Source organism: Saimiri boliviensis (genome assembly GCF_048565385.1).
Source record: "Saimiri boliviensis isolate mSaiBol1 chromosome 2 unlocalized genomic scaffold, mSaiBol1.pri SUPER_2_unloc_4, whole genome shotgun sequence".
Classification (NCBI taxonomy): domain Eukaryota; kingdom Metazoa; phylum Chordata; class Mammalia; order Primates; family Cebidae; genus Saimiri; species Saimiri boliviensis.
This window is the reverse complement of record NW_027412491.1, coordinates 215,841-240,680: the sequence shown is the minus strand read 5'-3', so window position 1 is coordinate 240,680 and position 24,840 is coordinate 215,841.

The window sequence follows — 24,840 nt, the reverse complement described above, 5'->3', positions numbered from 1 at the left end:
TTGTAGTAATCTCTGATGGTAGTTTGTATTTCTTTGGAATTGGTGGTGATACCCTTTTTATCATTTTGTATTGCATCCATTTGAGTCTTCTCTCTTTTCTATGTCATTAGTATGGCTATCTTGTCTATTTTGTTGACCTTTTCAAAAAACCAGCTGCTTGATTTACCGATTTCTTGAAGAGTTTTTCTTTGCCTCTATCTCCACTTCTGCTCTCATCTTAGTTACTTCTTGTCTTCTGCTAGGTTTTGAATTTTTTTTGATCTTGCTTCTCTAGCTCTTTCCATTTTGATGATAGGGTGACGATTTTACATCTTTCCTCACTTCCAATGTGGGCATTTATTGCTATAATTTTTCTCGTAGTCACTGCTTTAAATGTGTCTCAGAAATTTTGGTATGTCGTGTCTTCGTTCTCATTGGTTTCGAAGAACATCTTTATTTCTGCCTTCATTTCATTGTTTATCCTGTTGCTGTTCTGGAGCAAATTGTCCCGGTTCCATGTACTCGTGTGGTTTTGAGTGACTTTCTTAATCCTGAGTTCTAATTTGATTTCACAGTGTTCTGAGAGATTGTTAGGATTTTCGTTCTTTTGCATTTGCTGAGGAGCGACTTACTTCCAATTATGTGGTCAGTTTTAGACTAGGTATCATGCAGTGCTGAGAGGAATATATATTCTGTGGATTTGGGGTGGAGATTTCTGTAGATGTCTGTTAGGTCCACTTGGTCCAGATCTGCGTTCAAGTCCCGGATATCCTTGTTGATTTTCTGTCTTGTTGATCTGTCAAATAGTGACAGTGGAATGTTAGTCTCCCACTATTATTGTTTGGGAGTCTAAGTCTCTCTGTGGGTCTTTAAAAACACCGCATGTTCTCACGCATAGGCGGGTGTTGAACAGTGAGAACACATGGACACAGGGAGGGGAGCACTACGCACTGGGGTCTGTCGGGGAGAAACAGGGGAGGGACAGCAGGGGGTGGGTAGTTGGGGAGAGATAGCATGGGGAGAAATGCCAGATACAGGTGAAGGGGAGGAAGGCAGCAAATCACACTGCCATGTTGTAGCTATGCAACAATCTTGCATGTTCTTCACATGTACCCCAAAACCTAAAATGCAATTTAAAAAAAGGGAGTATTCCTTCTTTTTGTATTGTTTCAAAGAGTTTTAGAAGGAGTGATATGCTTTATGTATCTGGGTGCTTCTGTATTGGGTGCATACATATTTAGGATACTTAGCTCTTCTTGCATTGATCCTTTTACCATTATGTAAAAGACCTGTCTCTTTTGATCTTTGTTGGTTGAAAGTCCATTTTATCAGACCAGGATTGCAACCCCTGCTTCTTTTTGCTGTCCATTTGCTTGGTAAATCTTCTTCCATCCCTTTATTTTGAGTCTATGTGTGTATTTGCACATGAGATGGGTCTCCTGAATACAGCACAACAAAGGATCTTGACTTTTTATCCAGTTTGTCTGTGTCTTTCAATGGGTGCATTTAGACCATTTATATGTAACATTAATATTGATACGTGCCAATTTGATCCTGCCATTTTGTCACTGGTTGGTGGTTTTGCAGTTTATTCGTTATGTCCTTGGTCTTTACCTTTTGATACGTTTTTGTAGTGGCTGGTAGTGGTTGTTCCTTTCCGTGTTTAGTGCGTCTTTCAGGAACTCTTGTAAGGCAGGTCTGGTGGTGATAAAATCTCTCAGCAGTCGCTTGTCTGTAAAGGATTTTATTTCTCCTTCACTTATGAAGCTTAGTTTGACTGGATATGAAATTCTGTGTTGAAAGTTCTTTTCTTTAAGGGTGTTGAATATTGGCCCCCACTCTCTTCCGGCCTGTAGGGTTTCTGCTGAGAGATCCACTGTAAGTCTAATGGGCTTCCGTTTGTTGATGACCCAACCTTTCTCTTTCTAGCTGCCCTTAACATTTTTTCCTTCATTTCAACCCTGGTCAGTCTGATGATTATGTGCCTTGGGGTTGCTCTTTTTGAGAAATATCTTTGTGGTGTTCTCTGTATTTCCAGAATTTGAATGTCTGCTTGTCTTGCGAGGTTGGGGAAGTTCTCTTGGGTAATATTCTGAAGTGTGTTTTCCAGCTCGGATTCATTCTCCCTGTCACATTCAGGTACGTCGATCGTGCATAGATTTGGTTTCTTCACATAATCCCATAGGTCTTGTAGTCTTTATTCATTTTTGTTCACTCTTTTTTTCCTCTAATGTGGCCTTCTCATTTTATTTCATAGAGTTGATCTTCAATTTCTGATATTCCTCATTCCACTTAATTGATTAAACTACTAAAACTGGCGTGTGCTTTGTGAAGTTCTCCTGCTGTGTTTTTCAGCTCCATTAAGTCGTTTATGTTCTTCTCTAAGCTGGTTATTCTAGTTAGAATTTTGTCTAACCACATTTCCAGCTCAGCGCCTGGATTGTTGAGTAAATTTATCAATCTGAACTTTCATAAACCTACGGTTTTGAACTAATTTTATCACGTGAACTGGAAATTGACACACAAAATTGACAGTGCATTGAAAAGATGATAAGCAGTTTTCTAGAATTAAAATAGAACGTGATCCTTTCTTACTCAAAGAATGCTCAACTCAAGGGGACACGGATCACTCGTTTTGACTTCATGAGCTATGGCAGGTAGAGACAACTTTTTGAAAATACAGAGCTAAAACTGTCCGTGCTTTGAATGCTAGACAAGATTTTCAGAATACACAGCTAAAACGGTCCCCGCTTTAGCTCTGTATTTTGAAAAAGTTGTGTGCTCTTCAAAGAGAAAGCTACTTTTGCTGTGACTTTGGCTTTGAGGTGAAATGGGATGATGAGTGAGAGGGTGGTGACTGAAACCAGCTCATTTCCCATTGACCACTGAGGCCACATCTCTCAGGTGAGAAGCAAAGTGAGAATTTGAACCAGGCACATTCTCCTTAGAGACAATGGGGCAAAGACAGGTCCGATGGAATCTAATGTCTCTTCATGTTGACATCCATCACGTCAAGCTCTCGTTAAGCCATTGAAGTGTCACACTGGGTCTGGGGGAGGCGGTGCACACTGTGGAATTACACGTCCGAAGATTTGGATTTGATTTCCAGCCCACTGCAAGTCAGTCTGCCAGGCACTTTCAAGTGACAAGCCTTAGGCGAGTCCCTTTCTGTCTCTGTTTCCCAATTCCTTCACAGGGATTTATGTGGGCCTTAAGGCCCACTGGGAAAAGATCCCTCTTCCGGCTTAGTGCCTGCTTTCTTGATTTGACTTGTCAATCTGGACTGAATACACCTTTGGTTTTGGATTGACTCTATTACCTCTCCTAGAAAATAACACACAAAACTGACAGTTGATTGACAAGACGAGAAGCAGTTTTCCAGAATTCAAATAGAACTTAATCCTTTCTTAATAAAAGAATGCTTAACTCAAGGGGACACAGATCACTCGTTTTGACTTCATGAGCTATGGCAGGTAGAGACAACTTTTTGAAAATACACAGCTAAAACTGTCCGTACTTTGAATGCTAGACAAGTTTTTCAGAATACTGCTGTGTATTTTTAAAAGTGGCGTGATCTTCAAAGAGAAAGCTACTTTTTCTGTGACTTTGGGTTCGAGGGGAAATGAGAGTCCTCTTCAGTCAGCAGGGACAACACCTGAGTCCTTTGCAGTCCTTTTGTCTGCCTCTGAGGGTGAAATGAGAGTGGTCCCTGTCATCATGAGCCATGTCTGAAAGAATTATTCACATTTCCTACGAGAATAGAAGGGTGAAATAGCGAAAGGTGTGTCTTTTTTGGGAGCATGGACGGGTTCAAAGCCCACCTTATACCACTAAGTATTTTGCTGAACACGAGAAGTGGTGTGTGCGGACTGTGTTTGGGTGTTTTTTGTGTCACTGTGTGTGTGTGTGTGTGTGTGTGTGTGTGTGTGTCTGAGGGTCTGTGTGTCTGTGTTTCTGTCTCCATTCCTGAGCAGCAAATCTTTTTTCCTCTTTTAGCATGTTACTCAGAACCGTGGATGAAGCCCAGCACTCCTGAAAACACAATCCATGTATGGTTGAAGGAAACTTTCTTCATGAAGAGTGAGAGAGTGGTGACGGAAACCAGCTCATTTCCCATTGACCACTGAGGCCACATCTCTCAGGTGAGAAGCAAAGTGAGAATTTGAACCAGGCACATTCTCCTTAGAGACAATGGGCCAAAGACAGGTCCGATGGAATCTAATGTCTCTTCATGTTGACATCCATCCCGTCAAGCTCTCGTTAAGCCATTGAAGTGTCACATTGGGCCTGGGGGAGGCGGTGCACCCTGTGGAATTACACGTCCGAAGATTGGGATTTGATTTCCAACCCTCTGCCAGTCAGTCTGCCAGGCACTTTCAAGTGACAAGCCTTAGGCAAGTCCCTTTCTGTCTCTGTTTCCCGATTCCTTCACAGGGATTTATGTGGGCCTTAAGGCCCACTGGGAAAAGATCCCGCTTCCGGCTCAGTGTCTGCTTTCTTGATTTGACTTCTCAATCTGGAGTTGAATACACCTTTGATTTTGGATTGACTCTATTACCTCTCCTGGAAATTAACACACAAAACTGACAGTTGATTGACAAGATGAGAAGCAGTTTTCCAGAATTCAAATTGAACTTAATCCTTTCTTACGAAAAGAATGCTCAACTCAAGGGGACACAGATCACACGTTTTGTCTTCAAGAGCTATGGCAGGTAGAGACAACCTTATGAAAATACACAGCTAAAACTGTCCGTGCTTTGAATGATAGACAAGTTTTTCAGAATAAACAGCTAAAACGGTCCCCGATTTAAGTGCTTTAGTATTTGTATTTTTGAAAATATCACAGCTTCGGGGTGCATTTGTATTATATTCAAAAATACAACTAAGAGTTGTATTTGTATTTTTGAAAATAACACAACTTGGGGGTGTATTTGTAATATATGCAAAAAAAAACCTAAGAGTTGTATTTGTATTTTTGAAAATAACACAGCTTGGGGGTGTATTTGTATTATTTTCAAAAATACAACAGAGAGTTGTATTTGTATTTTGGAAAATAACACAGCTTGGGGGTGTATTTGTATTATTTTCCAAGATACAGCTAAGGGTTGGATTTTTATTTTTAAAAATAACAGAGCTTGGGGGTGTATTTGTATTATTTTCAAAGATACAACTAAGGGTCGTATTTGTATTTTTGAAAATACCACAGCTTGTGGTTGTATTTGTATTATTTTCCAAGATACAGCTAAGGGTTGTATTTGTATTTTTGAAAATAACACAGCTTGGGGCTGTATTTGTATTATTTTCCAAGATACAGCTAAGGGATGTATTGGTATTTTTGAAAATATCACAGCTTGGGGGTGTATTTGTGTTATTTTCCAAGATACAGCTAAGGGTTGTATTGGTATTTTGGAAAATAACACAGCTTTGGGTTGTATTTGTATTATTTTCAAAGATACAGCTAAGGGTTGTATTTGTATTTTTGAAAACAACACATCTGGTGGGTATATTTGTATTATATTCCAAGATAAAGCTAAGGGTTGTATTTGTATTTTTGAAAATAACACAGCTTGGGGGTGTATTTGTATTATTTTCCAAGATACAGCTAAGGGTTTTATTTGTATTTTTGACAATAACACAGCTTGTGGGTGTATTTGTATTATTTTCCAAGATACAGCTAAGGGTTGTATTTGTGTTTTTGACAATAACATAGCTTGGGTGTGTATTTGTATTATTTTCCAATATACAGCTAAGGGTTGTATTTGTATTTTTGAAAATAACAGACCTTGGGGGTGTATTTGTATTATTTTCCAAGATACAGCTAAGGGTCGTATTTGTATTTTTGAAAAAACACAGCTTGGGAGTGTATTTGTATCATTTTTCTAGATACAGCTAAGGGTTGTATTTTTATTTTTGAAAACAACACAGCTTGGGGGTGTATTTGAGTCATTTTCAAAGACACAGCTAAGGGTTGTATTTGTTTTTTGAAACTAACACAGCTTGGGGATGTATTTGTATTATTTTCCAAGATACAGCTAAGGGTTGCATTTGTATCTCTGAAAATAACAGAGCTTGGGGGTGTATTTTTATTATTTTCCAAGATAGAGCTAAGGGTTTTATTTGTATTTTTGAAAATAACACAGCTTGGGGATGTATTTGTATTATTCTCCGATATACAGCTAAGGATTGTATTTGTATTTTTGAAAATAACACAGCATGCGGGTGTATTTGTATTATTTTCCAAGACACAGCTAAGGGATGTATTTGTATTTTTGAAAATAACACAGCTTGGGGGTGTATTTGTATTATTTTCCAAGATACAGCTAAGGGTTGTATTTGTATTTTAACAATAACACAGCTTGCGGGTGTATTTGTATTATTTTCCAAAATACAGCCAAGGGTTGTATTTGTATTTTTGACAATAACACAGCTTGGGGATGTATTTGTATTATTTTCCAAGATACAGCTAAGGGTTGTATTTGTATTTTTGACAATAACACAGCTTGTGGGTGTATTTGTGTTATTTTCAAAGATACAGCTAAGGGTAGTATTTGAATTTTTTAAAATAAGACAGCTTGGGGGTGTATTTGTATTATTTTCCAAGATACAGCTGAGGGTTGTATTTGTATTATGGAAAATGGCACACCTTGGGTGTGTATTTGTATTATTTTCAAAGATACAGCTAAGGTTTGTATTTGTCTTTTTAAAAATAACACAACATGGTTGTGTATTTGTATTATTATCCAAGATACAGCTAAGTGTGTATTTGTATTTTTGAAAATAACACAGCTTGGGGGTGTATTTGTATCATCTTCAAAGATACAGCAAAGGGTTGTATTTGCATTTTTGACAATAACACAGCTTGCGGGTGAATTTGTATTATTTTCAAAGATAGAGCTAAGGGTTGTATTTGTATTTTTGAAAATAACACAGCTTGGGTGTGTATTTGTATTATTTTCCAAGATTGAGCTATGGGTTTTATTTCTATTTTTGAAAATAACACAGCTTGTGTGTGTATATGTATTGTATTCCAAGATAAAGCTAAGAGTTGTATTTGTCTTTTTGAAAATAACACAGCTTGGGGGTGTATTTGTATTATTTTCCAAGATACAGCTAAGGGTTGTATTGGTATTTTGGAAAATAACACAGCTTTGGGTTGTATTTGTATTATTTTCCAAGATACAGCTAAGGGTTGTATTTGTATTTTTGAAAACAACACAGCTGGTGGGTGTATTTGTATTATATTCCAAGATACAGCTAAGGGTTGCATTTGTATTTTTGAAAATAACACAGCTTGGGGGTGTATTTGTATTATTTTCCAAGATACAGCTAAGGGTTTTATTTGTATTTTTGACAATAACACAGCTTGTGGGTGTATTTGTATTATTTTCCAAGATACAGCTAAGGGTTGTATTTGTGTTTTTGACAATAACATAGCTTGGGTGTGTACTTGTATTATTTTCCAATATACAGCTAAGGGTTGTATTTGTATTTTTTAAAATAACACAGCTTGGGGGTGTATTTGTATTATTTTCCAAGACAAAGCAAAGGATTGTATTTCTATTCGTGAAAATAACACAGCTAGGTGATGTATTTGTATTATTTTCCAAGATACAGCTAAGGGTTGTATTTGTATTTTTGAAAATAACACAGTTTGAGCGTGTATTTCTATTATTTTCCAAGATACAGTTAAGGGTTGTATTTGTATTTTTGAAAATAACTTAGCTTCAGGGTGTATTTGTATTATTTTCCGAGATACAGCTAACTGTTGTGTCTGTATTTTTGAAAATAACACAGTTTGGGGGTGTATTTGTATTATTTTCTGAGGTACAGCTAAGGGTTATATCTGTATTTTTGACAATAACACAGCTTTGGTGTGTATTTGTATGATTTTACGAGGTACAGCTAAGGGTTGTATCTGTATTTTTGACAATAACACAGCTTGGGGGTGTATTTGTATTATTTTCCGAGATACAGCTAAGGGTTGTATCTGTGTTTTTGACAATAACACAGCTCGGGTGTGTATTTGTATTGTTTTCCGAGATACAGCTATGGGTTGTGTTTGTATTTTTCACAATAAGTCAGCTTCGGGGTGTATTTTTATTATTTTCAAAGATACAGCTAAGGATTGTACCTGTATTTTTGACAATAACACAGCATGGGGGTGTTTTTGTATTATTTTCCAAGATACAGCTAATGATTGTATGTGTCTTTTTGAAAATAACACAGCTTGGGGGTGTATTTGTATTATTTTCCGAGATACAGCTAAGGGTTGTATCTGTATTTTTGAAAATAACACGGCTTCGTGGTGTATTTGTTTTATTTTCAAAGATACAGCTAAGGGTTGTATTTGTACTTTTGAAAAATCCACAGCTTGGAGGTGTATTTGTATGATCTTCCAAGATACAGCTAAGGTTGTATTTGTATTATTGAAAATAACACAGCTTGGGTGTGTATTTGTATTATTTTCCGAAATACAGCTAAAGTTGTAATTGTATTTTTGAAAATAACTCAGCTTGGGGGTGTATTTGTATTATTTTCCGAGATATAGCTAAAGGTTGTATATTTATTTGTGAAAAAAACACAGCTTGGGGGTGTATTTGTATTATTTTCCAAAATATAGCTGTGGTTGGTATTTGCATTTTTGAAAATAACAGAGCTTGGGGGTGTATTTTTATTATTTTCCAAGATATAGCTGTGGGTTGTATTTGTATTTTTGAAAATAGGACAGCTTGGGGGTTTATTTGTTTTATTTTCCAAGATAAAGCTAAGGATTGTATTTGTATTTTTGAAAATAACACAGCTTGGCGGTGTATTTGTATTATTTTCCGAGATACAGCTAAGGGTTGTATCTGTATTTTTGTCAAAAAAACAGCTTGTGGGTGTAATTGTATTAGTTTCCCAGATACATCTGAGGGTTGTATCTTTATTTTTGACAATAACACCGCGTGTGCGTGTATTTGTATTATTTTCAAAGATACAGCTAAGGATTGTATCTGTATTTTTGAAAATAACACGGTTCGTGGTGTATTTGTATTATTTTCCGAGATAAAACTAAGGGTTGTATTTGTATTTTTGAGAATAACACAGCTTGGGGGTGTATTTGTTTTATTTTCCAAGAGACAGCTAAGGGCTGTATATGTATTTGTGAAAATAACACAGCTTGTGGGTGTATTTGCATTATTTTCCAAGATACAGTTAAGGGTTGTACTTCTATTTGTGAAAACAACAGAGGGTGGAGGTGTATTTGTATTATTTTCCAAGATACAGCTAAGGGTTGTATTTGTATTTCTGAAAATAACACAGCTTGGGGGTGTATTTGTATTATTTTCCATGATACAGCTAAGGATTGTATATGTATTTTTGAAAATAACACAGCTTGGAGGTGTATTTGTATTATTTTCCGAGATACAGCTAAGGGTTGTAATTGTATATTTGAAAATAACACAGCTTGGGTGTGTTTTTGAATTATTTTCAAAGATACAGCTAAGGGTTGTATTTGCATTTTTGAAAATAACACAGCTTGTGGGAGTATTTGTATTATTTTCCGAGATAGAGCTAAGGGTTGTATTTGTATTTTTGAAAATAACACAGCTTGGGTGTGTATTTGTATTATTTTCCAAGATACACCTAAGGGCTGTATTTTTGTATTTTTGAAAATAACACAGCTTGGGGGTGTATTTGTATTATTTGTGGAGATACAGCTAATGGTTGTATTTGTATTTTTGAAAATAAAACAGCTTGGGGGTGTATTTTATTATTTTCCGAAATACAGCTAAGGGTTGTATTTGTATTTTTTTTTAATAACACAGCTTGGGGGTGTATTTGTTTTATTTTCCGAGATACAGCTAAGGATTGTGTTTGTATTTTTGAAAATAACACAGCTTGTGGTTGTATTTGTATTATTTTCTAAGATACCGCTAAGGGTTGTATTTGTATTTTTGGAAATAACACACCTTGGGGGTGTATTTGTATTATTTTGCAAGATACAGCTAAGGGTTGTATTTGTATTTGTGAAAATAATACAGCTTGGGGGTGTATTTGCATTACTTTTAAAGATACAGCTAAGGGTTGTATTTGTATTTGTGAAAATAACACAGCTTGGGGGTGTATTTGTATTATTTTCCAAGATACAGCTAAGGGTTGTAGTTGTATTTTTGAAAATAACACAGCTTGGGTGTGTATTTGTGTTATTTTCCAAGATACAGCTAAGTTTTGTATTTTTATTTTTGACAGTAACACACCTTGGGTGTGTATTTGTATTATTTTCCAAGATACAGCTAAGGGTTATATTTGTATTGTTGAAAATAACGCAGCTTGGGGGTGTATTTGTATTATTTGCCAAGAAACAGCTAAGGGCTGTATTTTTGTATTTTTCAAAATAACACAGCTTGGGAGTGTATTTGTATTATTTTCCAAGATAAAGCTATGGGTTGTATTTGTATTTTTGGAAATAACACAGCTTCTGGGTGTATTTGTATTATGTTCTGAGATACAGCTAAGGATTTTATTTATATTTTTGGAAATAACACAGCTTGGGGGTGTATTTGTATTATTTTCCAAGATACAGCTAAGGGTTGTATTTGTATTTGTGAAAATAACACAGCTTGGGGGTGTATTTTTATTATTTTCCGAGATAAAGCTAAGGGTTGTATTTTTATTTTTGAAAATTACACATCTTGGATGTGTATTTGTATTATTTTCCGAGATACAGCTAAGGGTTGTGTTTGTATTTTTGGAAATAACACACCTTGCGGGTGTATTTGTATTAATTTTCAAGATACAGCTAAGGGTTGTATTTTTATTTGTGAAAATAACACACCTTGGGGGTGTGTTTGCATTATTTTCCAAGATACAGCTAAGGATTGTATTTGTATTTTTGAAAATAACACACCTTGGGTGTGTATTTGTATTATTTTCCTAGATACAGCTAAGGGCTCTATTTTTGTATTTTTGAAAATAACACAGCTTGGGAGTGTATTTGTATTATTTTCCGAGATATAGCTACGGGTTGTATCTGTGTTTTTGAAAATAACACGGCTTCGCGGTGTATTTGTTTTATTTTCCAAGATACAGCTAAGGGTTTTATTTGTATTTTTGAAAAATCCACAGCTTGGAGGTGTATTTGTATGATCTTCCAAGGTACAGCTAAGGTTTTATTTGTATTTTTGAAAATAACACAGCTTGGTGGTGTATTTGTTTTATTTTCTGTGATAAAGGTAAGGGTTGTATTTGTATTTTGGAAAATAACACAGCATGGGTGAGTATTTGCATTATTTTCAAGGATACAGCTAAGGGTTGTATTTGTGTTTTTGATAATAACACAGCTTTGGGGTGTATTCGTAATATTTTACAAGATACAACTAAGGGTTGTATTTGTATTTTTGAAAATAACACAGCTTGCAGGTGTATTTGTATTATTTTCCAAGATACAGCTAAGGGTTGTATTTGTATTTTTGAAAATAACACACCTTGGGGGTGTATTTGTGTTATTTTCCAAGATACAGCTAATGGTTGAATGTGTCTTTTTGAAAATAACACAGATTGGGGGTGTATTTGTATTATTTTCCGAGATACAGCTAAGGGTTGTCTCTGTATTTTTGACAATAACACAGCGTGGGACTGTATTTGTATTATTTTCCAAGATACAGCTACGGGTTGTATCTGTATTTTTGAAAATAACACAGCTTGGGGGTGTATTTGTTTTATTTTCCAAGAGACAGCTAAGGGCTGTATATGTATTTGTGAAAATAACACAGCTTGGGGGTGTATTTGTTTTATTTTCCAAGAGACAGCTAAGGGCTGTATATGTATTTGTGAAAATAACACAGCTTGTGGGTGTATTTGCATTATTTTCCAAGATAGAGTTAAGGGTTGTACTTCTATTTGTGAAAATAACAGAGCGTGGAGGTGTATTTGTATTATTTTCAAAGATACAGCTAAGGGTTGTATTTGTATTCTTTAAAATAACACAGCTTGGGGGTGTATTTGTATTATTTTCCAAGATACAGCTAAGGGTTGTATTTGTATTTTTGACAATAGCACAGCTTGGGGGTGTATTTGTATTATTTTCAACGATACAGCTCTGGGTTTTATTTCTATTTCTGAAAATAACACAGCTTGGGGGTGTATGTGTATTATTTTCCAAGATACAGCTAAGGGTTGTATTTGTATTTTTGAAAATAACACAGCTTGCGGGTGTATTTGTGTTACTTTCCATGATACAGCTAAGGGTTGTATTTGTTTTTTGACAATAACACAGCTTGGGTGTGTATTTGTATTATTTTCAAAGATACAGCTAAGGGTTGTATTTGTATTTTTGAAAATAACACAGCTTGGTGGTGTATGTATATTATTTTCCAAGATACAGCTAAGGGTATTATTTGTATTTTTGAATATAACACAGCTTGGGGGTGTATTTGTATTATTTTCCAAGATGCAGCTAAGGGTTGTATTTTTATTTTTGACAATAACACAGTTTATGGGTGTATTTCTATTATATTCAAAGATAAAGCTAAGGGTTGTGTTTGTATTTTTGACAATTACACAGCTTGGGGGTATATTTGTATTAGTTTCAGAGATACAGGTACGGGTTGTATTTGTATTTTGGAAAATGACACAGCTTGAGGGGTGTATTTGTGTTATTTTCCAAGATACAGCTAAGAATGGTATTTGTATTTTTGAAAATAACACAATTTGTGGGTGTATTTGAATCATTTTCAAAGATACAGCTAAGGGTTGTATTTGCATTTTTGAAAATAACTCAGCTTGGTGGTGTATTTGTATTATTTTCCAAGATACAGCTAAGGGTTGTATTTGTATTTTTGAAAATAACACAGCTTGGCGGTGTATTTGTATTATTTTCCAAGATACAGCTAAGTGTTTTATGTGTATTCTTGAAAATAACACAGCTTGGGGGTGTATTTGTATTATTTTCCAAGATACAGCTAAGGGTTTTATTTGTATTTTTGTCAATTACGCAGCTGGGGGTGTATTTGTATTATTTTCAAAGAGAAAGCTAAGGGTTGTATTTGTATTTTTGAAAATAACACAGCTTGTGGGTGTATTTGTATTATTTTCCAAGATACAGCTAAGGGTTGTATTTGTATTTTTGACAATAACACAGCTTGGGGGTGTATTTGTAGTATTATCCAAGATACAGGTAAGGGTTGTATTTGTATTTTGGACAATAACACAGCTTGGGGGTGTATTTGTATTATTCTCCAAGATACAGTTAAGGGTTGTATTTTTATTTCGGAAAATAACACAGCTTGCGGGTGTATTTCTATATTTTCCAAGATACAGCTAAGGGTTGTATTTGTATTTTTGAAAATAACACAGCTTGGGGTTTATTTGTATGATTTTCCAAGATACAGCTATGGGTTGTATTTGTATTTTTGAAAATTACCCAGCTTGGAGGTGTATTTGTATTATTTTCAAAGACACAGCTAAGGGTTGTATTTGTATTTTTGAAAATTACACAGCTTGGGGGTGTATTTGTATTACTTTCAAAGATAAAGCTAAGGGTTTTGTTTGTATTTTTGAAAATAACACAGCTTGGGGTTCTATTTGTATTATTTTTCAAATACAGCTAAGGGTTTTATTTGTCTTTTTGAAAATAACACAGCTTGGGTATGTATTTGTATTATTTTCCAAGAAACAGCTAAGTGTTGTATTTGTCTTTTTGATAATAACACAGCTTGCGGTTGTATTTGTATTATTTTCCAAGATACAGCTAAGGGTTGTAGTTGTATTTTTGACAATAACACAGCTTGTGGGTGTATTTGTATTATTTTCCAAGATACAGCTAAAAGTTGTATTTGTATTTTTGACAATAACACAGCTTTGGGGTGTGTTTGTATTATTTTCCAAGATAAAGCTAAGGGTTGTATTTGTATTTTTGACAATAACACAGCTTGGGGTTGCATTTGTATTATTTTCCAAGATACAGTTAAGGGTTATATTTCTATTTTAGAAAATAACACAGCTTGGGGGTATATTTATATTATTTTCCATGATTTGGATAAGGGTTGTATTTGTATTTTTGACAATAACACAGCTTGGGTGGTGTATTTGTATTATTTTCAAAGATACAGCTAAGGGCTCTATTTGTATTTTTACAATAACACAGCTTGGCGCTGCATTTGTATTATTTTCAAAGATAGAGCTAAGGGTTGTAGTTGTATTTTTGAAAATAACACAGCTTGGGGGTGTATTTGTATTATTTTCCAAGATACAGCTAAGGGTTGTATTTGTATTCTTAAAAATAACACAGCTTGGGGGTGTATTTGTATTATTTTCCAAGATACAGCTAAGGGTTTTATTTGTATTTTTGACAATAACACACCTTGGGGGTGTATTTGTATTATTTTCCAAGATACAGTTAAAGACTGTATTTGTATTTTTGTCAGTAACACAGCTTGGGGATGTATTTGTATTATTTTCCAAGGTACAGCTAAGGGAAGTATATGTATTTTTGAAAATAACACAGCTTCTGGGTGTATTTGTATCGTTTTCCAAGATACAGCTAAGGGTTGTATTTGTATTTTTGAATATAACACAGCTTGGGGGTGTATTTGTATTATTTTCCAAGATGCAGCTAAGGGTTGTATTTTTATTTTTGACAATAACACAGCTTATGGGTGTATTTCTATTATATTCAAAGATAAAGCTAAGGGTTATGTTTGTATTTTTGACAATTACACAGCTTGGGGGTATATTTGTATTATTTTCAGAGATACAGCTACGGGTTGTATTTGTATTTTGGAAAATGACACATCTTGGGGGTGTCTTTGTGTTATTTTCCAAGATACAGCTAAGGGTTGTATTTGTATTTTTGAAAATAACACAGTTTGGGGGTGTATTTGAATCATTTTCAAAGATACAGCTAAGGGTTGTATTTGCATTGTTGAAAATAACTCAGCTTGGTGGTGTATTTCTATTATTTTCCAAGATACAGCTAAGGGTTGTAGTTGTATTTTTGAAAATAACACAGCTTGGGGGTGTATTTGTATTATTTTCCAAGATACAGCTAAGGGTTGTATTTGTATTCTTAAAAATAACACAGCTTGGGGGTGTATTTGTATTATTTTCCAAGATACAGCTAAGGGTTTTATTTGTATTTTTGACAATAACACAGCTTGGGGGTGTATTTGTAGTATTTTCCTAGATACAGCTAAGGGTTGTATTAGTATTTTTGGCAATAACACAGCTTGGGGGTGTATTTGTATAATTTTCCAAGATACAGCTTAGGGTTGTATTTGTATTTTGGACAATAACACAGCTTGGGGGTGTATTTGTATTATTTTCAAAGATAGAGCTAAGGTTTGTATTTGTATTTTTGAAAACACCATAGCTTGTGGGTGTATTTGTATTATTTTCCAAGATACAGCTAAGGACTCTATTTGTATTTTTGACAATAACACAGCTTGGGGGTGTATTTGTATTATTTTCAAAGATATAGCTGAGGGTTGTATTTGTTTTTTTGAGTATAACACAGCTTGGTGTTGTATTTCTATTATTTTCCAAGATACAGCTAAGGGTTTTATTTGTATTTTTGACAATAACACAGCTTGTGGGTGTATTTGTATTATTTTCTAAGATACAGCTAAGGATTGTATTTGTATTTTGGAAAATAACAAAGCTTGTGGGTGTATTTGTATTATTTTCCAAGATACAGCTAAGGGTTGTATTTTTGAAAATATCACAGCTTGTGGGTATATTTGTATTATTTTCCAAGATACAGATAAGGGTTGTATTTGTATTTTTGACAATAACACAGCTTGGGTGTGTCTTTGTATTATTTTCCAAGATAGAGCTAAGGGTTGTATTTGTATTTTTGAAAATAACACAGCTTCGGGTTGTATTTGTATTATTTTCCAAGATACAGCTAAGGACTCTATTTGTATTTTTGATAATCACACAGCTTGGTGGTGTATTTGTATTATTTTCAAAGATACAGCTAAGGGTTGTATTTGTATTTTTGACAATAACAGAGCTTGGGCGTGTATTTGTATTATTTTCAAAGATACAGCTATGGGTTGTATTTGTATTTTTGAAGATAACACAGCTTGGGGGTGTATTTGTATTATTTTCCAAGATACAGCTAATGGTTGTATTTGTATTTTTGAAAATAACACAGCTTGGGGGTGTATTTGTATTCTTTTCCAAGATAGAGCTAAGGGTTCTATTTTTATTTTTGAAAATAACAAAGCTTGTGGGTGTATATGTATTAATTTCCAAGATACAGCTCAGAGTTGTGTTTGTATTTTTGAAAATAACAGAGCTTGGGGGTGAATTTGTATTATTTTCAAAGATACATCCAAGGGTTGTATTTGTATTTTTGAAAAAAACACAGCTTGGGGGTGTATTTGTATTATTTTCCAAGATACAGCTAAGGGATGTATTTGTATTTTTGAAAATAACATAGCTTGGTGGTGTATTTGTATTATTTTCCAAGATACAGCTTAGGGTTGTATTTGTATTTTTGAAAATAACACAGCTTGGGGGTATATTTGTATTATTTTCCAAGATAAAGCTAAGGGTTGTATTTGTATTCTTGAAAATAACACAGCTTGGGGGTGTATTTGTATTATTTTCCAAGATACAGCTAAGAGTTGTATTTGTATTTTTGAAAATAACACAGCTTGGGGATGTATTTGTATTATTTTCCAAGATAGAGCTAAGGGTTGTATTTGTATTTTTGAAAATAAAACAGCTTGGGGGTCTATTTTTATTATTTTCCAAGATACAGCTAAGGGTTGTATTTTTATTTTTGAAAATAACACAGCTTGTGGGGGTATTTGTATTATTTTCCAAGATAAAGCTAAGGGTTGCATTTGTTTTCTTAAAATAACACAGTTTGTGGGTGTATTTGTATTATTTTCCAAGATTCGCTTAAGGGTTGTATATGTCTTTTTGAAAATAACACATCTTGGGGGTGTATTTGTATTATTTTCCAAGATATAGCTAAGGGTTGTGTTTGTATTTTTGAAAATACCACAGCTTTGGGGTGTATTTGTATTATTTTCCAAGATACACCTTATGGTTGTATTTGTATTTTTGAAAATAACACAGCTTGCGGGTGTATTTGTGTTATTTTCCATGATACAGCTAAGGGTTGTATTTGTTTTTTGACAATAACACAGCTAGGGTGTGTATTTGTATTATTTTCAAAGATACAGCTAAGGGTTGTATTTGTATTTTTGAAAATAACACAGCTTGGTGGTGTATGTATATTATTTTCCAAGATACAGCTAAGGGTATTATTTGTATTTTTGAATATAACACAGCTTGGGGGTGTATTTGTATTATTTTCCAAGATGCAGCTAAGTGTTGTATTTTTATTTTTGACAATAACACAGTTTATGGGTGTATTTCTATTATATTCAAACATAAAGCTATGGGTTGTGTTTGTATTTTTGACAATTACACAGCTTGGTGGTATATTTGTATTATTTTCAGAGATACAGCTACGGGTTGTATTTGTATTTTGGAAAATGACACAGCTTGGGGGTGTATTTGTGTTATTTTCCAAGACACAGCTAAGGGTTGTATTTGTATTTTTGAAAATAACACAGTTTGGGGGTGTATTTGAATCATTTTCAAAGATACAGCCTAGGGTTGTATTTGCATTTTTGAAAATAACTCAGCTTGGTGGTGTATTTGTATTATTTTCCAAGATACAGCTAAGGGTTGTATTTGTATTTTTGAAAATAACACAGCTTGGCGGTGTATTTGTAATATTTTCCAAGATACAGCTAAGGGTTTTATTTGTATTCTTGAAAATAACACAGCTTGGGGGTGTATTTGTATTATTTTCCAAGATACAGCTAAGGGTTTTATTTGTATTCTTGAAAATAACACAGCTTGGGGGTGTATTTGTATTATTTTCCAAGATACAGCTAAGGGTTTTATTTGTATTTTTGACAATTACACAGCTGGGGGTGTATTTGTATTATTTTCCAAGATAAAGCTAAGGGTTGTATTTGTATTTTTGAAAATAACACAGTTTGTGGGTGTATTTGTATTATTTTCCAAGATACAGCTAAGGGTTGTATTTGTATTTTTGACAATAACACAGCTTGGGGCTGTATTTGTAGTATTTTCCAAGATACAGGTAAGGGTTGTATTTGTATTTTGGACAATAACACAGCTTGGGTGTGTATTTGCATTATTCTCCAAGATACAGTTAAGGGTTGTATTTTTATTTCGGAAAATAACACAGCTTGTGGGTGTATTTGTATATTTTCCAAGATACAGCTAAGGGTTGTATTTGTATTTTTGAAAATAACACAGCTTGGGGTTTATTTGTATGATTTTCCAAGATACAGCTATGGGTTGTATTTGTATTTTTGAAAATTACCCAGCTTGGAGGTGTATTGGTATTTTTTTCAAAGACACAGCTAAGGGTTGTATTTGTGTTTTTGAAAATTACACAGCTTGGGGGTGTATTTGTATTATTTTCAAAAATAAACCTAAGGGTTGTGTTTGTCTTTTTGAAAATAACGCAGCTTGGGTGTGTATTTGTATTATTTTTCAAATACAACTAAGGGTTTTATTTGTCTTTTTGAAAATAACACAGCTTGGGGGTGTATTTGTATTATTTTCCAAGAAACAGCTAAGTGTTGTATTTGTCTTTTTGATAATAACACAGCTTGGGGTTGTATTTGTATTATTTTCCAAGATACAGCTAAGAGTTGTAGTTGTATTTTTGACAATAACACAGCTTGTGGGTGTATTTGTATTATTTTCCAAGATACAGCTAAAAGTTGTATTTGTATTTTTGACAATAACACAGCTTGGGGGTGTATTTGTATTATTTTCCAAGATACAGCTAAGGGTTGTATTTGTATTTTTGACAATAACACAGCTTTGGGGTGTGTTTGTATTATTTTCCAAGATAAAGCTAAGGGTTGTATTTGTATTTTTGACAATAACACAGCTTGGGGGTGCATTTGTATTATTTTCCAAGATACAGTTAAGGGTTATATTTGTATTTTAGAAAATAACACAGCTTTGGTGTATATTTATATTATTTTCCATGATTTGGATAAGGGTTGTATTTGTATTTTTGACAATAACACAGCTTGGGTGGTGTATTTCTATTATTTTCAAAGATACAGCTAAGGGTTCTATTTGTATTTTTACAATAACACCCCTTGGCGGTGCATTTGTATTATTTTCAAAGATAGAGCTAAGGGTTGTATTTGTATTTTTGACAATAACACAGCTTGGGGGTGTATTTGTATTATTTTCCAAGATACAGTTAAAGACTGTATTTGTATTTTTGTCAGTAACACAGCTTGGGGGTGTATTTGTATTATTTTCCAAGGTACAGCTAAGGGTTGTATTTCTATTTTTGACAATAACACAGCTAGGGGGTGTATTTGTATTATTTTCAAAGATACAGCTAAGGATTGTATTTGTATTTTTGAAAATAATACAGCTTGGGGGTGTATTTGTATTATTTTCCAAAATACAGCTAAGGGTTGTATTTGTATTTTTCAAAATAACACAGCTTCGGAGTGTATTTGTATAATTTTCAAATATACAGCTAAGGGTTGTATTTGTATTTTTGATACTAACACAGCTTGGTGGTGCTTTTGTATTATTTTCCAAGATACAGCTAAGGGTTGAATTTGTCTTTTTGAAAATAACACAGTTTGGGTGTGTATTTGTATTATTTTCAAAGATAAAGCTAAGGGTTGTATTTGTCTTTCTGAAAATAACACAGCTTGGGTGTGAATTTGTATTATTTTCAAAGATACAGCTAAGGGTTGTATTTGTCTTTTTGAAAATGACACAGCTTGGGGGTGTATTTGTATTATTTTCCAAGAAACAGTTAAGTGTTGTATTTGCTTTTTGATAATAACACAGCTTGGTGTTGTATTTGTATTATTTTCCAAGATACAGCTAAGGACTGTATTTGTATTTTTGTCAATAACACAGCTTAGTGGTATATTTTTATTATTTTCAAAGATACAGTTAAGGGTTGTATTTGTATTTTTGACAATAAAACAGCTTAGGGGTGTATTTTTATTATTTTGCAAGATACAGCTGAGGGTGGTATTTCTATTTTTGACAATAAGACAGCTTGGGGGTGTATTTGTATTATTTACAAAAATACAGCTAAGGGTTTTATTTGTATTTTTGAAAATAACACAGCTTGGGAGTGTATTTGTATTATTTTCAAAGAATCAGCTAAGGGTTGTATTTGTATTTTTGATACTAACACAGTTGGGGGGTGCATTTGTATTATTTTCCAAGATACAGCTGAGGGTTGTATTTGTATTTTTGAAAATAACAAAGCAAGGGGATGTATTTGTATTATTTTCCAAAACACAGCTAAAGGTTGTATTTGTATTTTTGAAAATAACACAGTTTGTGGGTATATTTGTATTATTTTCCAAGATAGAGCTAAGGGTAGTTTTTGTATTTTTGAAAATAACACAGCTTGCGGGTGTATTTGTATTATTTTCAAAGATACAGCAAACGTTTTTATTTGTCTTTTTGAAAATAACACAGCTTGGGCGTGTATTTGTATTATTTTCCAAGATACAGCTAAGTGTTGTATTTGTCTTTTTGAAAATAACACAGCTTGGGGTGGTATTTGGATTATTTTCCAAGATACAGCTAAGGGTTGTATTTCTATTTTTGACAATAACACAGCTTGGGGGTGTATTTGTATTATTTTCCAAGATACAGCTAAGGGTTTTATTTGTATTTTTGAAAATAACACCGCTTGAAGGTATATTTGTATTATTTACCTTGATTTAGATAAGGGTTGTATTTGTATTTTTGAAAATAACACAGCTTGGGGGGTGTATTTGTATTACTTTCAAAGATACAGCTAAGGATTGTATTTGTATTTTTGACAATAACACAGCTTGTGGGTGTATTTGTATTATTTTCCAAGATACAGCTAAGGAATGTCTTTGTATTTTTGTCAATAACACAGCTTGGGGGTGTATTTGTATTATTTTCAAAGATACAGCTAAGAGTTGTATTTGCATTTTTGACAATAACACAGCATGGGTGTGTATTTGTATTATTTTGCAAGATACAGCTAATTGTTGTATTCGTCTTTTTGAAAATAACACAGCTTGGGGGTGTATTTGTATTATTTTCATAGATACAGCTAAGGGTTTTATTTGTATTTTTGAAAAAAACACAGCTTGGGGGTGTATTTGTTTTATTTTCAAAGATACAGCTAAGGTTTGTATTTGTATTTTTGATACTGACGCAGCTTGTGGGTGTGTTTGTATTATTTTCCAAATACAGCTAAGAGTTGTATTTGTCTTTTTTAAAATAACACAGCTTGGGGGTGTATTTGTATTATTTTCCAAGATACAGATAAGGGTTGTATTTGTATTTTTGACAATAACACAACTTAGGGGGTGTATTTGTATTATTATCCAAGATACAGCTAAGGGTTGTATTTGTATTTTTGACAATAACACAGCTTGGGGGTGTGTTTGTATTATTTTCAAAGATAGAGCTAAGGTTTGTATTTGTATTTTTGAAAATACCACAGCTTGTGGGTGTATTTGTATTATTTTCCAAGATACACCTAAGGACTGTAATTGTATTTTTGACAATAACACAGCTTGGGGGTGTATGTATATTATTTTCAAAGATACAGATAAGGGCTGCATTTGTATTTTTGACAATAACACAGCTTAGGGGTTGTATTTGTATAATTATCCAAGATACAGCTAAGGTTTGTATTTGTATTTTTGACAATAACACAGCTTGTGGGTGTATTTGTATTATTTTCTAAGATACAGCTAAGGGTTGTATTTGTATTTTTGAAAATAACACAGCTTGTGGGTGTATTTGTATTATTTTCCAAGATACAGCTAAGGGTTTTATTTGTATTTTTGAAAATAACACAGCTTGGGGGTGTGTTTGTATTATTTTCAAAGATGCAGCTAAGGGTTGTATTTGTATTTTTGATACTAACACAGCTTGGGGGTGCATTTGTATTATTTTCCAAGATACAGCTGAGGGTTGTATTTGTATTTTTGAAAATAGCAAAGCTTGGGGATGTATTTGTATTATTTTCCAAAATACAGCTAAAGGTTGTATTTGTATTTTTGAAAATAACACAGCTTGTGGGTGTATTTGTATTATTTTCCAAGATAGAGCTAAGGGTAGTATTTGTATTTTTGAAAATAACACAGCTTGCGGGTGTATTTGTATTATTTTCAAAGATACAGCAAAGGTTTTTATTTGTCTTTTTCAAAATAACACAGCTTGGGGGTGTATTTGTATTATTTTCCAAGATACAACTAAGGGTTGTATTTGTAATTTTGAAAATAACACAGCTATGGGTGTATTTGTATTATTTTCCAGCATACAGCAAAGGGTTGTATTTGTACTTTTGAAAATAACACAGCTTGGGGGTATATTTGTATTATTTTCCAAGATACAGCTAAGGGTTGTATTTGTATTTTTGACAATAACACAGCTTGGGGGTGTATTTGTGTTATTTTCCAAGATACAGTTTAGGGTTTTATTTGTATTTTTGAAAATAACACAGCTTGGGGTTGTATTTGTATTATTTTCCAAGATACAGCTAAGGGTTTTATTTGTATTTTTGAAAATAACACAGCATGGGGGTACATTTGTATTATTTACCATGATTTAGATAAGGGTTGTATTTGTATTTTTGAAAGTCACACAGTTTGGGGGGTGTATTTGTATTATTTTCAAAGATACAGCTAAGGGTAGTATTTGCATTTTTTGAAAATAACACAGCTTGGGTGTGTATTTGTATTATTTTCCGAGATACAGCTAAGGGTTGTGTTTGTATTTTTGAAAATAAAACAGATTGTGGGTGTATTTGTATTATTTTCCAAGATACCGTTAAGGGTTTTATTTGTATTTTTGAAAATAACACAGCTGGGGGTGTATTTGTATTATTTTCCAAGATACAGCTAAGTGTTGTATTTCTCTTTTTGAAAATAACACAGCTTGGGGTGGTATTTGGATTATTTTCCAAGATACAGCTAAGGGTTGTATTTGTATTTTTGACAATAACACAGCTTGGGGGTGTATTTGTATTATTTTCCAAGATACAGCTAAAGATTTTTTTTGTATTTTTGAAAATAACACCGCTTGGGGGTATATTTGTATTAATTACCTTGATTTAGATAAGGGTTGTATTTGTATTTTTGAAAATAACACAGCTTGGGGGGTGTATTTGTATTATTTTCAAAGATACAGCTAAGGATTGTACTTGTATTTTTGACAATAACACAGCTTGTGGGTGTATTTGTATTATTTTCCAAGATACAACTAAGGACTGTATTTGTATTTTTGTCAATAACACGGTTTGGGGGTGTATTTGTATTATTTTCAAAGATACAGCTAAGGGTTGTATTTGTATTTTTGACAATAACACAGCTTGTGGGTGTATTTGTATTATTTTGCAAGATACAGCTAAGTGTTGTATTTGTGTTTTTTACAATAACACCGCTTGGGGGTGTATTTGTATGATTTTCCGAGATACAGCTAAGGGTTGTATTTGTATTTTTGAAAATAACACAGTTTGGGGGTGTATTTGAATCATTTTCAAAGATACAGCTAAGGGTTGTATTTGCATTGTTGAAAATAACTCAGCTTGGTGGTGTATTTCTATTATTTTCCAAGACACAGCTAAGGGTTGTAGTTGTATTTTTGAAAATAACACAGCTTGGGGGTGTATTTGTATTATTTTCCAAGATACAGCTAAGGGTTGTATTTGTATTCTTAAAAATAACACAGCTTGGGGGTGTATTTGTATTATTTTCCAAGATACAGCTAAGGGTTTTATTTGTATTTTTGACAATAACACAGCTTGGGGGAGTATTTGTAGTATTTTCCTAGATACAGTTAAGGGTTGTATTAGTATTTTTGGCAATAACACAGCTTGGGGGTGTATTTGTATTATTTTCAAAGATATAGCTAAGGGTTGTATTTGTTTTTTTGAGTATAACACAGCTTGGTGTTGTATTTCTATTATTTTCCAAGATACAGCTAAGGGTTGTATTTGTATTTTTGACAATAACACAGCTTGTGAGTGTATTTGTATTATTTTCTAAGATACAGCTAAGGATTGTATTTGTATTTTGGAAAATAACACAGCTTGTGGGTGTATTTGTATTATTTTCCAAGATACAGATAAGGGTTGTATTTGTATTTTTGACAATAACACAGCTTGGGTGTGTCATTGTATTATTTTCCAAGATAGAGCTAAGGGTTGTATTTGTATTTTTGAAAATAACACAGCTTGGGGTTGTATTTGTATTATTTTCCAAGATACAGCTAAGGACTCTATTTGTATTTTTGATAATCACACAGCTTGGTGGTGTATTTGTATTATTTTCAAAGATACAGCTAAGGGTTGTATTTGTATTTTTGACAATAACAGAGCTTGGGCCTGTATTTGTATTATTTTCAAAGATACAGCTATGGGTTGTATTTGTATTTTTGAAAATAACACAGCTTGGGGGTGTATTTGTATTATTTTCCAAGATACAGCTAAGGGTTGTATTTGTATTTTTGAAAATAACACAGCTTGGGGGTGTATTTGTATTATTTTCCAAGATAGAGCTAAGGGTTCTATTTTTATTTTTGAAAATAACAAAGCTTGTGGTTGTATATGTATTAATTTCCAAGATACAGCTCAGAGTTGTGTTTGTATTTTTGAAAGTAACAGAGCTTGGGGGTGAATTTGTATTGTTTTCCAAGATACATCTAAGGGTTGTATTTGTATTTTTGAAAAAAACACAGCTTGGGGGTGTATTTGTATTATTTTCCTAGATACAGCTAAGGGATGTATTTGTATTTTTGAAAATAACATAGCTTGGTGGTGTATTT